The 17,500-nt window shown below is 41.1% G+C and overlaps 1 long non-coding RNA gene across 1 annotated transcript in view; it reads left to right on the forward strand.

The window, feature by feature from the left end:
- Window positions 1–3,117: 3,117 nt before the first annotated feature.
- Window positions 3,118–17,500, forward strand: part of LOC137643609 (uncharacterized) — a 26,946-nt gene continuing 12,563 nt past the window's right edge. Inside the window, exon 1 of the long non-coding RNA XR_011045025.1 lies at window positions 3,118–3,214. This is a non-coding gene — a long non-coding RNA (uncharacterized lncRNA). The remainder of the gene's footprint in view (window positions 3,215–17,500) is intronic.

Here is a 17,500-nt window from a genome sequence, read left to right on the forward strand (position 1 = left end):
CTACTTTTCATACTATATGCACATGACATGTGGTTTGGCCTAGAAAACAAGCTTGATGCATATGCAGATGATGCTAGACTGTTTGCATCAATTCCATGTCCTGAATATCGATTTGGGGTTGCTGAATCCCTTAATTGAGATCTTGCTAAAATTAGTGTATGGTGCGAATTATTGGGTATGAAGTTGAATCGGATCAAAACTCAAAGTATGATTGTAAATAGGTCAAAGACAGTGGCTCCTCAATATCCTGATCTCAGGATTGATAATGTTTTTTTAACACTGTATGACTCTTAAAATTTAGGTGTGATTCTCGACAAAAAATTTACTTTTGAGAATACATTAAGTCTGTGTTTTCTTCAATTGCACAAAAAAATGGGTTATTGAAGAAGTCTTTCAAGATGTTCAGTGATCAATCTATTCTGAAGTGTTTTAACTCCTTCATTCTACTTTGTTCCGAGTATTGTTCTCCTGTCTGGTCTTCAGTTGCTGATTGTCATCTTAATTGGTTGGACAGGAACTTATGGTCTATTAAATTTCTTATTCCTGATCTATATATTAATCTCTGGTGCTGTCGTTCAATTAGTTCATTATGCATGTTACACAAGATTTTTCATAATTCTGACCATCCTTCACATTCAGATCTGCCCGATCAGTTCCACCCTGTTCGTCATCTTCCTTACCACTAGAGCCACCTTGTGGCGACTAAAATTTGCCAGTACCACATTATTGTCATCACAGAGGGAGGACCAGGTGGATCATATAACCTCAGGAACACCAACATCAAAACCTCTTTAGACAGCAGCAATATCATAAGGTCAGTTCCTTTTCACTGCGAGAACAGTCTAGGCCGGGAATTCAATCGATGCCTAGCCAGTAAGCACATCATAACGCAAAAGGAAGAAATTGGAAGAAACATTCTCAGAACCCAGTATTTTAAGAACAACAGCTGCTGCGGGAAGAGAGGAAGGCTCCCCACAAACAGCAAGAATCATAGTGGAAGCTATTCTCAGACTATTCACTTGGTTAACAGTTTCAGGGACTTGTGAAACTTACTTCAATTTTAGATAAATTAAAAGGATCTTGATAAAACATGATATGAATTAGATTTTTATTTGTGTAATTTACTATTACTGAAATACAGCACCATAAAGAACCAATATACAATGTACAATTTATGTTTTTTTACGGGGATAATGGGGTTTAAAATATTAGATGATATTCAGAAGTTACTGGCCGAAGACCAAAGCATCCTGGAATGATACTTTACTTTCAGTGTTAAGGTACCCACAGAATATGTTGCGTACATTTATAGCCTACAGTATAAGATATAGTTTTCTATAGCTGTCTGGTTCCTCTCATTGTAGCCTTCTTGGACGTCACCTATGTTCCAGCGCACAAATTAATCACATCTTCATCATCAAGACATTTATTCTGGGCACATATGTCTGTGTCCTCTGCCTTTTCATTGGTTATTTGCTCCCCTCCCCCCTCTCTCTCTTGCTGATGTAACCAATTTCTCCCATTTTCTGCCTCAAGTGCTCTTCATATATCACCTCTCTTCCTCTCTCTTACTGAAATTCCCAAATACCAAATGTCTCTCATTCTCTCCCTCAAGTACTCATTATCTATCACCACACTCTCTCTCACAGCTTTCGTTTTCTGCTTGCCTGCCACAAGTTCCTCCTAGTTTTCTATGACTTACTTTATGACTAACTGATCCAGAATCCTGGGCCTGATATTCTTCCTTCTTTTTATGTGATCAATCAATTGGCCCCATGACTGCACCTGCAGAGGAAATCAGCTACCTTGGTAGCTTTACCCAATAGTTGGTCAAAGCCATTTGTATTGAATCCTAACAGTCTTTTTATTAACCTAGCTTGCCTAGAAGTTAGATCCCATGTGAAGAAAAAAATCCCATAAGGGCTGATGATTGGTTTGCAACTGAATTATTTGGCACAGCAAAAAGAACTGATGCTTCTCCAGATGCCAAAGTATGTCAAATGTGTCTAGATAAGGGGTTCTTCAATTCTTCCATGCTCCTTGCAATGATCGGGAAGCAAAGAAAACTGATTGCTCTCTACCTTCAATGTTTTGTTGGAGAATCACACCTGAAATAGCCACGCTACACGCGTCCCTGGTGAAAACAGACTATTAAACCTAGTATATGTAAGTAACTCATTGCTAATTAGAATTGCTTCCAGTTTCCTCCTAATCTATTACTTTTTGCTTCTTTAGAGCATCTAAGGGTCTCACTATTTTCCCAGATTTTTTTTTTATATATTATTACAGTAATATTTCTTTGGAATTAGGCTTCTGGGTTTTGGGTACTCTTGGATTGCTTCTACTTTACTGGGACAGGTATGAATACCCATTGTTATAACTAAATGACCCAAAAATTCTACTCACTTATGGCAGTACTGACATTTCGTTATGTCATTATTTTACTAAATTACAGTGCAAAAATTCCTAAAAACTTTTTCTTAATTATTATAATTTGGTTTAGATAAATAAATTTATCCTTACTGTATTTTTGAATCGTGATTTGATATTTTAAAATAATAGTGGTATACTATTACTTGCCCTGTACCATTATGAGCAGATAATAATTTTTCTTTGTTAATTTTCTATAATCAATGAACAATCCTACCGAACCCTCCTTTTTCCTTATTTTCACAATTAGTGAAGACCAAGAGTATTTTCTTTCTTCGATAATCCCCTGTTCTTTATTCAATAATTACCCCTTTTACTTCCCTATGGAAATGAACAGGGACCTTATATATAGCCTTGATTTAAATGGTATTGTCTACCTAGTTTCAACATTAAAGGGAAATTGATCAATCCTCCCCTTTTGCTTGTCTCAAATGGCTATTACATGATGTTCAGATGGGCAATATGTCTGAGCTTACTTCAATTTATGTATATATATATATATATATATACTGTATATATGTATAAATATATATATATATATATATATATATATGTATGTATTATGATGACATATATTAGGAAATTTGCCTGTTAGGTCTTCAAAGTACTATTTACCAATTTCACTCGCGCTGCACTTGTTAACGAAGCGATAACGTAGCCGAAAATTTTGACTACGGAAGTGGGGAGCTCGTCAGCAAGCAAAGAGGTGCATGCTTTGAAGAGTAGTGGGGCAGTGTAAGGACGTGGTCCGGTAGCCCGTGCAAAAACTGGAAGAATCCCCAAGGTAATCTTCGTGATATTGAATGTTAGGTTAAGTGTTTATTTTATATTGTATATAGAACATTTGTTTAATTATTGTTTGTCTATGCGAGTAATTTTGTTTTAGGAGTGGACAGCATTTATCGTAATGCTGGGGTCACGCTTGAGCGATACGCTTGGCGATCAGAGGAGATATGGAAAAATCCTTAAAATTTGAATACCGCAGGCACTTTCCGGCGATATTCCAGCACATACTTCTTCGAAACGCAAGACACTTTGGCTTTCCCAACTCATAATGCGGAGTAGGCGAGCAGGGGAGATGCACACAGCAGGCACAGAGCAATAACGGTGATACATGAGGATACATCGCCATGCTATGCTCCTCTGCATATGGGATCGCATCACAGTGGGCAAGTTGTGATATCTCAATTGGTCCGGTACATTGCGGTAGTGATCTTTTTGTACGCGATATACATGCGATATGGATCACTGCATGTGTGATTCACACGACTCCCCTATATAAAAAGTTTTCCATTACTCCACTCAAGCACTTTATATAGTAAAAACAAAAGGTTGTTTCTGTCCAAATATTATATTTCATTTGTTATGATGTTCAGGCTTTGTATTTTATTTCGAATACGACAGTATACTCTCTCTCTCTCTCTCTCTCTCTCTCTCTCTCTCTCTCTATCTCTCTGCTCTCACTTTATATACCAGCGCTGAACGCATGAGCAGTGATGCACATTGCCACACCTACCATAGGAAGGTATTCTGCATGTAAAGTTTTGAGAGACAATTAGGTTAGCAATACTGGTGGAACAGAATACGAGTAATGCAATGCGTTATCTCCTTGCATGTAATGTATCGCAGGTACCCGACCATAGACGAACAAATGGAGCAAGTTTGATTCTGTCCGCCAATGTTGCGACGGAGCTTGGAAACCCAGGATGTATTGCACATGTGACGATGCTCCTTTCAGTCCATGGGATTGGGCGCGAAACATACCAGGGATGAATGGGGATGCGCTTTATCTCTCCATGGGTTTTCTTTTGCGTAATCATTATAAGTTCTTTTTAAAAATGTTATGAAATGTGGCTTTAAGGTTGTGTGGTTTTGTGACGATAATTTAGTTTTGGTGTGACTAGTATTCTGTCATTGTAAGAGACATCTATTTTTTCTTTTATGAAGAGAACGGTCTACTTCACCTTAGTGAATTAAGCCATAACAAGCTTTAACTATAAATAAACGTCCTCTCTCTCTCTCTCTCTCTCTCTCTCTCTCTCTCTCTATATATATATATATATATACATACATATATATATATATATATATGTATAGGCTACATATATGTATACTGTAAAAAAATCTGCCGTAAAAAGGCTAAAAATCCTGGAATAATGTTACCAGGCATTTACCGTTTTATAAAAGGAACTATTGACGTAAAAGAGTGATATTGTGGTCGCCAACCCGTAAAAGAAAAATAACAAAATAGGGTAAAAATTACGGTCGCCCATAATTTACTGAAATACGACTGAGAACTGTATTTCTTTTACGAAATTTTTTTTAGCAATGTACACACACACACACACACACACACATATATATATATATATATATATGTGTGTATGTATATTGAGTGTGTGTGCGTGTATGTGTATGTATGCACAGACATACTGTATATGTACACACACACACACACACACACACACACATATATATATATATATATATACACATATATATGTGTGTGTGTGTGCGTGTGTGTGTGTACATATACACTCATGCACAAATATTTATGTATATATATATACTGTATCTACATATATATATATATATATATATATTTTTGGGCTCAAGCCATGTCGTCCTGATGGAAGTTCCTATAGGGTAGCTTCCTAGGGTATATTACAACTACGGCGATATTCCCAGAGAATTTACCTTAAGGTACCAGAATTCTAACTCCTGGAGCGAGTATCCCTCGTGAAAGGGATATCGCGACATATCAGAGGACGTATTCTAGACACGTCACATGGCAATCTACGACCTGAACAGAGATTCGTCTCGTAGGAGGGAGATTGACGAGATACGAATTCGGGAAAGAAAAAGGGGAGCCGCTCCCAAGGCTTCCCTATCCCCCGATTCGTATGCGTGCCTGGCGCCAATCCTGGCGCCATCTGTATTCCTTTTTGCGTAGCTTAACAACTCGGTGTTTTTTCCTGTTTTTCTCGCAAATCTTGGATTTATTCAGCTTTTCATGGCTTCTTCGTCTTCGTTGACCTCGGATAAGTTGAGTATAGTGTCTGTTATGTATAAATGTAGGCTCTTGGTAAAATTTTGAGTGATTAATAGGATTAATCTTTGATACAAGAGCCGTAGCCTACCAGAGGTGTCCTGGACACTGTCACTCGCTAGGTATAAATTAGTTAGTCAGAGTGACATTCCTGGTTGTTTTGCTTAATAAAATTTAGCTATTTAGCTTTACATAGGATTTCCTTTCGTGCTTAGTATTATTTGGCGAAGTATTCGCCATTCTGGCCTACGCTAGGCCATGTAGCCTAGTCGTTTGGTCCTAGTACTTAATGCATGATTATGGTTTTTCCGAGTGTAATTAAAATTTTATTGAAGCTTTAGGCTATATTTTATACATTTTAGACTGTGTGGAATATTTCCAAGATTGTATACGTGAGAGTTTCGGTGAATTAGGTAATCGATTCTCTTGGTGCCTAGGCTAATTGCTTATGGAGCCTTAGTATACTTTATTATTCTCCCCGGTTGCTTTCTTTTCTTCGGAGAAGGTATGCAATCCCTTTCCCTCTGTTTAAGCCTTGGGCTTATCCCTAAGTGGTTTTTTCCGAATTTATTTTCGATAAAACTATACTAGGGTGTTACTGTACCTTCCTGTTCCAGCAGAGTCTGGTTCAAAGAGGGACAGAACAACAGAGTTTTTAGTCTGAGTCCGTGTTGTTTGGCTTGGGGCAGAGTCTCCCTCGCTGACCTAACACTTACAAAGGGAGCTTAGCTCCCTTAGGTCACTATCGAAGGTTTCTGTAGTTATGATTCCTTCTTCTGTGATCGACCAGACTAAGTCCTGTTGCTGTTCTCGGGGAGGATAAATCTTCCCTTGGGAGTAGCAACGCCTTCCTTGCTTTGGTGCTCTGGAAGCTGGCAGGTATTATACTACTGCGCTGGCCCTTTCCCTTAGATCTCCCTTAGGCTAAGACAAAGTTCTTGGCTGCGGGTGATCTGTCACTAAAGCAAGGTTGGCAGGACCCTCTTGTCCCTTCCCCCTCTATCTCCGTAATGGCCTAGCCATTACTGTACTGTACCTTGCCGGCCGGCAGAGCTGGCCGGCAGGGGTATTACTGTACCATATGTCATTCTACTTCTGGACCTAGTATAGGTTGGGATTTGGATTGACTAAGCCCATTGCCGGCCGGCAGAGACGCTGGACGGCAAGGGTCTTATGTTTTCGAGTGCTGCCCGGACCTCTCTTGGTCCCTCATCCATGCCTGCCGGCAGAGCCGGTCGGCATTGGTCAAGGGAAGCCTGAATTAAGTTTCTCCCCTTCCTTATATGCACTCTTTCGGTTGCCGGGCTTGGGGGGTTGTGTACACTCTTATCCCGGCATCCATTCTATTTTCTTCTAGTGCTGTACCTGTCCCGGCTGCCGGCCTATGAGGCCGGCAGCCGGGCAGGTGTAGTCTTCTGGTTCTTTTGCTGCCGGCTGGCATCGGTCTTGTACCTTTGCCGGCCGGCTTATGTCAGTCCTTGTCTGCCGGTCACCAAGAGTGTGGCCGGCAGCTGGGTACTACCTTGTGTAGTTGCTGGCCGGCAATCATTGCCGGCCAACACTGGCTGTTGCTGGCTGGCAGCTGCTGCCGCCGGCACAGGCATTTGAACCAGAGGGCTGCCGCCCTATAGCTGTTAAGTAGTATACTTTAAAGCTAATTGTGGTGTGTGCCGGCCGGCAAAGGCAGGCCGGCACACATCCTCCTATACTGTACTATTATTCTTCTGTATAGCATATACAGTAAGAAGAAAACTATAGTAAAAGTTTAGGTACAGCACTGTATCTTCTAACATTATTGTGTTTTCTTGCACAGCCCTTTGCTGTTGCCCTCAGACAGGAAGCAGAGTTCTTCCCCGTCTATTATCCAGGATTTTAAAATCATTGCCTAGGTGTGAGCTCCACCTGTTTCCTCTGGAAACCTTGCATTGGTTACTCTAGTAGAGATAAACCATTTTGATTTTATTATCTGGAAGGCTGCAGCAATGGGTTGTGAGGGAAACACAAGTGTGTGTCTTTCATTTATGAATTGTTATGCTATACTATGCATATCCAGTGATACATAGTTCACTTGATACTCATGGAAATTTCTTCTCTTTACAGGAGGACCCTCCGAAGTGCGGAAATGTTTTCTGCAATGTCCGCAGCAAGAACCTCTGCGGACATGAGTGTTGTAGGAGACACGCAGCATGCGCTGTCTCCAAGGATGATCTCCAGTATTGGGACCCTCAGGTATGTACTGTATGCACTAACCTGATTACTGAGGCTTTTGATTCCCCGAGAACGGCGGAATCAAGGGATATAGCTAGGGAAAAGCTTCGTACTTGGGTAAGGGGCTTCAAGAAGAACACCTCTGGCCCTTATCTTCCAAGTGAGAAGATGAGGGCGTATCTTTTTCCCCAGGCATCAGCTGAGGCAGTGATTCCCCAGCCTCAAGAGGAGATCCTTCAAGATCAAGTCCAGGTGGACGAGGAAGTCGCAGATGCGATGCAAGACATCCAGTTGTGTGACAGGATGTCTGACCTGGACGAACGTTTGGAAGAAGACCTCCTGGCAGAAGGTCAGGATCAAGTTCAAACCCCGGATGTCGTAGAGGATGAGGTCGACGAGGTGTCGGCTACTCCGGTTCAGATGCCGGAGCCTATCCCCTCAACATCGGCTGGCCTCCCAGTAGAACTGGGACAGGCCCTCTCTTCGATTGTTGGAATGATCCAACAAATGCAGAAGGAGAATCAAGAGAAGGCGGCTGCAATGGAACTGCGTATGCAGTCCCTGGCAGAATCACATGGGCCCCGGAAAAGGCTCAATGTGAAAGACCTTCCCATATGCTCAGATGCTAACCCATGGAGGTATGCTGAGCACATGCCGATGACGACTGGAAAGATCGTCATCTCGGATAAGCTGGGTTCAGTTCCCCTAGAGGAGGTAGAATTCTGGCCCAGCAAGGCATCATATCCGGACTGCTATGTCCGGCTGAGAAAAGAACCAGCTTCAAGGGAGGAGACAGAGCCGAAGGAGGTCATTATTATGGACCACGCTAAGGCTCAAGCCCTACTTTCATCCTCGATGAAAGAGAGGGGCTTCTCGAATTCGAAGGTAGCTGCATTGAGCAAGAAGCTCCCTTCGTTTGTGTCCTCTCCTGATAGAGCCTTCCCCTTTTTACAGAAAGGGTTTGCGGCTGTCATAAAGGCAGTCGAGGCCGGCAAGCCTTGCCCCTCCCTGGAGGAGTGTAAACCCTTGTCGCTGGCCCTACCTATGGACCACAAAGACTGGAAGGATGTCCATCTGACATTCTCAGTGGGAAAGTTGGAGGCTGATATTGCCGGACGGCAATTCGGCGAGGACCTCCCCAAGCTGTCCGAATCTCTTTTATGAAGAGAGTTCGAGACAAAAGAAAGACTGGCTGCCTCAATGTCTCATCAGACTACTCTCGAGACGATGGCAAGTGACCCCAAGGTCCATGAAATGTTCATGGTAGTGGCTAAGTCTCACTTAGCCACAGTGACGAAGGACCTTTATAGCTTCGTCAAGGCAAGGAGAGCTTGCAGGGAGTTCGTGTTCACCGGGGCTTCGGTGAGACACGAGCCAAGGAAGTTAATCTCCTCCAACATTTAGGGAAAAGACCTTTTCCCTACCGATGTGGTCAAAGAGGTTGTTGATAAGGCCGCCGTGGAGAATAGAAATCTTCTCCAGAAGTGGGGCCTGGCTATCAAAAGAAAATCTTCCCCGGATGAGGGTCCTCAACAAAAGAGGAAGAATATGAAGACTAGGCTACCATTTCGGCCAGCCAAGCCTTATAGACAGCAACAGCAACTGCAATTGCCTTTGCCTCCAGTGCCCCAGATGGTGGCACAAACCCCGACTGCCTTTCAGTGGGTACCCCAGGCTGTGCCAGGTCAGTCAACCACATTCGCCCCAACGTTCGAAGGACAGTCTTCTTCCTTTCGTGCAAAACCTAGAGGAGCAGCCAGAGGCTCGTCTAGGCGCCCCTCAAGGGGAAGGGGATTCAGAGGTGGTCGTGGTCAGGGAGGCAAGACCTCAGGACGGCAGTCCAAGTGAAATGATACCGGTAGGAGGGAGACTGATGAAATTTTGGGATCGCTGGACCTTCGATCCCTGGGCCCAAAGCCTACTCAAGAATGGACTGGGTTGGAGCTGGTACAGCACTCCACCCCCATGCCTTCGGTTTTTCCAACACTCCACCCCCATTTTGGAGGAGTACGTTCAAGAACTGTTGGAGAAAAATGTGATCCGAAAGGTGAAGTCCATCAAATTCCAAGGGAGGCTGTTTTGTGTTCCCAAGAAAGACTCGGAAAAGCTCAGAGTCATTCTGGACTTGTCACCACTCAACAAGTTCATAGTGAATTGCAAATTCAAGATGCTAACACTGCAACACATAAGGACCTTACTGCCCAAGAGTGCATACTCAGTCTCTATAGACTTGTCAGACGCCTATTGGCACATTCCAATCAGCCGTCGACTCTCCCCCTACCTAGGGTTCAGGCTACAACGGAAACTGTACGCCTTCAGAGCCATGCCATTCGGGCTAAACATAGCCCCAAGGATTTTCACGAAGCTTGCGAGCTCAGCTCTCAAACAATTACGCCTAAAGGGAATTCAGGTAGTAGCCTACCTGGACGACTGGCTGGTGTGGGCAGCATCCGAGACCGAATGCTTGCAAGCTTCCAGTCAGGTGATCCAGTTCCTAGAGTACCTAGGCTTCAAGATCAACAAGAAAAAGTCTCGACTTTCTCCATCCCAAAAGTTCCAGTGGCTGGGAATCCACTGGGACCTTTTGTCACACAGTTTCTCCATCCCAATGAAGAAAAGGAAGGAGATAGCGGGCTCTGTCAAGAGACTTCTAGATTCCGAAAGGATATCAAGACGCGAACAGGAGAGGGTACTAGGCTCTCTCCAGTTTGCTTCAGTGACAGACCCAGTGCTAAGAGCACAGCTAAAGGATGCAACCGGAGTTTGGAGAAGGTATGCATCAAACGCGCGAAGAGACCTGAGAAGACCAGTGCCGCCTCGGCTACGTACTCTTCTCAGACCTTGGTCCCAAGCCAGACATCTAAAGAAGTCTGTTCTTCTTCAGCCACCTCCCCCGTCGATGACGATTCACTCAGACGCCTCAAAGGAGGGATGGGGAGGTCACTCTCATCGGAAAAAAGTCCAGGGGACTTGGTCCAAGCTATTCAGGACCTTTCATATAAACTTTCTAGAAGCTATGGCAGTGCTCCTTACCTTAAAGAAAGTCTCCCCGCGTCACTCGATCCACATAAGATTGGTGACAGACAGCGAGGTGGTTGTGAGATGCTTGAATCGACAAGGGTCGAGGTCACCACCTCTCAACCAAGTGATGTTAGCCATTTTCCGATTGGCGGAAAAGAAGAAGTGGTACCTGTCGGCAGTTCACCTTCAAGGAGTCCGCAATGTGACAGCGGACGCTCTATCCAGGTTCACACCGATAGAGTCGGAATGGTCCTTAGACGCAGGATCATTTTCCTTCATTCTGAATCAAGTCCCAGAACTGCAAATAGACCTCTTTGCGACGAAAGACAACAAGAAGTTGCCCCTGTACGTGTCCCAGTACGAAGACCCCTTAGCGGAAGCAGTGGACGCAATGTCCCTCGACTGGAACAGATGGTCCAGGATTTATCTGTTCCCTCCTCACAACCTTCTGTTGAGGGTCCTAAACAAACTGAGATCCTTCAAGGGGGTAGCGGCAATAGTGGCCCACAAGTGGGCGAACAGCATGTGGTTCCCCTTGGCGTTGGAACTACAGATGAAGTTCGTGCCGCTACCACATCCAGTTCTGACCCAGCGAGTCCAGAAGTCGACTGTCTGGGCTTCATTACAGAAAACCCAGACCCTGCAGCTCATGATTTTCTCGCCCTAGCGGTGAGAAAGCGCTTCGGGATTTCGAAAGCCAGCATAGACTTCCTAGAGGAATACAAGTGCAAATCGACTAGAAGGCAATATGAGTCATCTTGGAGAAAATGGGTGGCCTTTGTAAAGGCAAAGAATCCGCAGGAGATCTCAACAGATTTCTGCTTATCTTTCTTCATCCACCTCCATGGCCAAGGATTGGCAGCTAACACGATTTCAGTGTGTAAATCGGCTTTGATGAGACCCATTTTATTTGCCTTCCAGATCGACCTAGGTAACGAGATCTTTAATAAAGTTCCGAAAGCCTGCGCTAGGCTCAGACCTTCAGCACCTCCAAAGCCCATCTCATGGTCTTTAGACAAAGTTCTTCATTTCGCCTCCTTGTTGAGCAATGAAGAATGTGCGTTAAAGGATTTGACGCAAAAAGTTATTTTCCTATTTGCACTCGCGTCCGGGGCCAGGGTTAGTGAGATCGTAGCCCTCTCGAGAGAGGCAGGTCGTGTTCAGTTCCTGGATGGGGGGAGCTGAACCTGTTTCCGGATCCTACGTTTCTCGCCAAGAATGAGTTACCCACCAACAGGTGGGGTCCCTAGAGAATCTGTCCTCTGAAAGAAGATGCATCTCTATGTCCAGTAGAATGCCTAAAGGTCTATCTTCGTAGAACTTCAGACTTCAAGGGTAGTCAACTATTCAGGGGAGAAACATCAGGCTCAAATTTATCTCTGAATCAACTCAGAGCGAAAATGACATATTTTATTCGCAGAGCGGATCCTGACAGTACACCCGCAGGTCACGATCCGAGGAAAGTTGCCTCATCCCTAAATTTCTTTAATTGTATGGATTTTGAACATCTCCGTTCATACACGGGCTGGAAGTCTTCCAGGGTGTTCTTTCGCCACTATGCGAAGCAAGTAGAGGAACTTAAGAGATCTGTGGTAGCAGTGGGTCGTGTAGTTAACCCTACTGTTTAACTCTGCGAGGAACAGTGGTCTTAATTGGGACGATTAAGTCCAGGGTGAGTGTGTAGGTACATACTGTACTACAAACTAAATGAGGGCACCAAGTGCCCATATAGACTGTTCCTTCCTTCAAAGGTGAACCTTGCATAAGTTCAGACATGTGTGCCAAGCGTTTCTAACGCTAATGTGATTGATTTGTAATACAGATTTTTTATGACTTGATACCTTGGTATCTCATTAAAGTGGTGTTTAATGGTTTTTCTTTCAGATAAACAAGTTCTGTTTACTATCATACTTATGCTTAAAGTTTTGGGTTACCCTCTTTTATATAAATATATATATTTGTTGTTAACCTGTCTGTTTATTATCTGTCAATAAACTTGTTCTTGAGAACCTTGCGTCTCTTTCACCTGTGTCAATTTATTGGTATAATTGAGCATTTTAATTCTATGTATCTTATCTGGGATAATTCTGATAGAATTGTTCTGTTTTGCAAGCTATGTTGCATTGGTTTATGTAAGTCCCCTAATGGGAGGACTCCGTCCCATAAAGGGACGAGGGCGGTTTTATTAGTTTCTTCCTATGCGGATATAAACCTTTGTCCAATACAAGTATTGTGCGGATGACTGGTCAATATATTGACGCAGTGGTTCTATACAAACTATGCTTTACTTAATATAGGGCGAGACCACTATATTAGCTTGCCTGGTATTCATACATAGATATATGTACTCTTCGAGACTTTCCAGAGTCTAGTAGGACTCTTCCCTGTAGGGGGCAGGAAGCTCTAACATAGTTTATAGTTAGTTGAAAAGATGTATAACGGTAACATCTTAGGTCTCTAGGTCTAGTCGACCGGGAATAAATATCTCCGGGGAGTACGGCACGTTCTGAGAATCCACAGATACAGTAATGCTCTGGTACACTTCCATCAGGACGACATGGCTTGAGCCCAAAAAACGGATTTTGAGCGAAGCGAAAAATCTATTTTTGGGTGAGATAGCCATGTCGTCCTGATGGACCCGCCCTTGCCTTTCTAAGAAAGGGCTGTAGGACCCCTCCCTACATACAGTATCTGTAGCACCTCGTGTACGCTACAAGGAATACAGATGGCGCCAGGATTGGCGCCAGGCACGCATACGAATCGGGGGATAGGGAAGCCTTGGGAGCGGCTCCCCTTTTTCTTTCCCGAATTCGTATCTCGTCAATCTCCCTCCTACGAGACGAATCTCTGTTCAGGTCGTAGATTGCCATGTGACGTGTCTAGAATACGTCCTCTGATATGTCGCGATATCCCTTTCATGAGGGATACTCGCTCCAGGAGTTAGAATTCTGGTACCTTAAGGTAAATTCTCTGGGAATATCGCCGTAGTTGTAATATACCCTAGGAAGCTACCCTATAGGAACTTCCATCAGGACGACATGGCTATCTCACCCAAAAATAGATTTTTCGCTTCGCTCAAAATCTGTATATATATATATATATATATACAGGGAACTTCCTTTATTGATAAATATTTCTGTTCAGCTACGGATTCGAATCTAAGACTGATACAAATAAGAATAAATATTAGACAAATCTTTTACTCTCTTTATAGGCGAGTGATTTGAATGTTTAAAATGTTTACCCTTTTTTGTTTCCAATAGCCATATGTACGAACCCTTGTCTGGGCAGAAATAGTTATCACTAAAGGAATTTCCTTGTTGATCTGATATTACAAGGGAGAGCAAATTGAAAGTTAAGGAGTATTTGTGGTGTATATATATATATATATATATATATGTTTACAGTATATTTATATATGTTTATATATTTAGTATACACACACATATATATATGTATATATATATATATATATATATATATGTATATATATATTTATGAATTCTTACAAAGCTGGTCTAGTGAAGCGTAAATACAATAGTTTATGCATGATTTTATTTATATTTCATTTGTGCATTGAAGAGATGATAGCCAGCCCATAAAATGAGCTCCTCTCATGTAGATGTAAGTATTTTATGTAAATTACGTAAGACTTTCATTGTGAATTTCATTGTGTTCTTTATTAAAGTTAGTATATGTAGATTTACATTATTTTTAGGATTTAACTTTTTATATCTCGTAATTTTGTTACGAAGTTTTACACAATCTATTTGAAAGTGTTATTTGATCATACATGATATGAACAAGGGCATAGGTAATGTTCTTTTATATTTTATGAGGTATTGCGTCATGTTTGAGAGAGAATGCTCAGTAACATGTACTTTGGAAAATTCAGTACATGTGCTTTGGAAATTTCACGAAGAGCCTGGTGATAGGATGTTATCTTTTTTAAATTCGTGGACAAAGGTTGGGCTAGCTAGGAAAGCCGTCATGTGGGTGTAGTGGTATGCATCTGAGAGTTGCCTGAAAACCCCCGATTTACCTCTTGACATTTTCCTCTAGTTGGAAACTCTGACGCCCTTAGGCCGAGGCCCCACGCTTCCTAAATCTTTTGGAAATTTCTGGAAGTAGCTAGGATTCATATATAATAAGGTGACACCAAGGTTACAGAGACAGATAGAGATTACCAGCCTTAAAATTGTCATCTCCTCACCTCTGTCACTCTCGCACGCAACCCAGTCTATTATTTTCTAAAGTGTTCAGTACGTATAGTGTGTCCTCTCCTAAGTGACTCTGTTCCCCAAAGCAAATCGTGTGTCGAAAAACTACGTAAGACGAAGCAGTGATTTTGAATTAATTGTATTAGAGTGAGTGTTGGCATTATGTAAAGTTTTGTAAACGGCCCTGTAGGAAGGTTAGGTATTTGTAATGTGATCTGGTTATCTATTTTTCATTAAGTATCAAACTTGAATATTGTATTATTCAGGTTTAATTTCAATATTTTGTATAATTTTCATTACAGTATTTCTTTTGTCCTAATCTAAGGTTTATTCACATCTAACATTTAAAGTCAAGAGTTAATATAATTTTCAGATCGTAAAATTTTGTCTTAATCGAAGTTTAGTTCAGTCTTAATTTTTTTGAATGATTCATTTTGTTTTTATGTAAATTCTTTTCAAAGTATTGTAATTTATATAGAATATATTTATTTTTGTAAAGAGTGTATCATTCCAATCACCATTGTTTAGAATTAGATTGCGCTCCTATCCTGTTAAGAACCACAGTAAGTTTTAAGTAATTCTTAAGAATAATTACCCAGTTTAGTTTTGAGTGTACTTAAGAGACCTTTGGATATTCCGTGAGCAGACATGATTCCTAACGACATAATGCTTAGGGACAAAATGCCTAATTCATCAACACGAACAAAATACTTAACAGTCATAATGCCCAATGAACAAAATCCCTAACATACAAAAGGCAAATGGACAAAACATCTAAAAAGGGATAAAAAAAGTGAACTAGATAGCTTAGCATTCTGTAGAGTACTGACCTCGGCCAAAGCGGCTTAGTTTACTTCATACTGCTATGAAATTAAATGACTCTTTGTTGGAGTTTGTCTAGCATATATTTGGCATTAAGGATGGCTTATTGATAACACGTTTATAAGATATGAAATATCCAAATGGACTCAAGGATAGAGAAAAAAAAAACTTGTAACAAAAGTGTTTTTTATTAAACAATTACTCTTTAAAAACATAATACAGACTAAATAATCTTAGTTTTCTTTAAAAACATAAAACAGAATGAATATAAATTTATCAAATGAATAGGTTATTTATCAGAATTGAAGAAAATTAGAAAATTATGTGCCATAGCCCTTAGATAGGATAAACCTTCATCCTTATTGTAATTTGCATGAATTTTTTTTTTATCCGTTCATTTACTCGAATATATTTCTTATTAACTTCTTCAACATTTGCACCATGCTTCTTCAGTGTTGATATTCTTTACAAGCTTAGAGAGAGTTGAATGAGTAATTGAAACACTCTTGGCAAATTTGATTCTATTCTATGGGACACATTCCATATTTGAACATTAAAGGTTGGGCGTCTTCGTCGACCTCTCTGTACTATTCTGAGCCATGTAATTTCAAAATATTCAAAGAATTCACTCAGAATTTCATCAGTTTCGTGGTCTATTGGAGTCAAAAAGTTTGTTAAAAGATCAGCCATATCCTCTGGATGAACAAAAGTCATTTGTTTGATTATGAAAGCATTGTCATTATTCGTGCACCAGTGCTGGGGTCCAAGATTTTATATTTTGCGCCAAAGACATTGACTGAAATGAAAGAAACATCCATTGATTGAAGTATTCAGAAAACATTTCTTTAAACTTTTTATTGCTGCTTGTACATAATCAAGAGTCACAGACTCTGGGAAAAGGCTCTGCTCTTTGAAGAACTCGAATATTGTATCATAAGTTTTTTCATCTTTACTGGATGTAACACAGTATACTAATGGTAATGTTCAACTTTGAGAAACAACACAATGCAACGTATACAGTTGTTTTCTGATTGGTACACAGTTAAAAGTGCCATCACTTAACCACTTGCTCTTACTTTTCTAGACTTCCAAATTCTTTCTAGTTGTGTAAATATGCACACTTTCTGATTCATACCATAAAAAACGTTCACCTCTTGTAATTATCGATAAATATTCATTGGTACTTTCACACGCTCTTATACGTCTTACACTGCGTGCAAGGGAATCTTTAATTGGCAATGCACATCATATGCTTAATGACAAATCTTGTGTACAGTGATTAATTACCGAAGATGTATTTTCATCAGATTTAAGAGCGCGGTCTTTCATATTTTCCATAATTTTCAAAGCACTCATGCGTGCTTCATCTGGTGGATAAGAATGATTATTAGAGTTTTTTTTTTTTCAATTAAATTATTACAAGTGATTACAAGTGATAGGTTTTATCTGTAAGATCTTTAATAATCACGAATAATTTATTTGAAAATGCTAAATAAGATCATTTTGCCTGGAAGGCATTTTGTCCATTAGGCATTTTGTATATTAGGAATTTTGTCCATTAGGCATCATGTCTGTTAGGCATTTTGTCCGTGTTGAGGAATTAAGCATTTTGTCCGTAGGCATTCTGTCCTTAGGCATTATGTCATTAGGCATTCTGTCCTACTACCGGATATTCAGTGTTTTATATATTGCTGTCTCAGAGTTTTTGTATTAATATTTTAAAGTGTAACAGTTTTAATGTAAAAGCAAA

This window comes from Palaemon carinicauda, chromosome 7, assembly GCF_036898095.1.
Source record: "Palaemon carinicauda isolate YSFRI2023 chromosome 7, ASM3689809v2, whole genome shotgun sequence".
NCBI classification, from domain to species: Eukaryota; Metazoa; Arthropoda; class Malacostraca; order Decapoda; family Palaemonidae; genus Palaemon; species Palaemon carinicauda.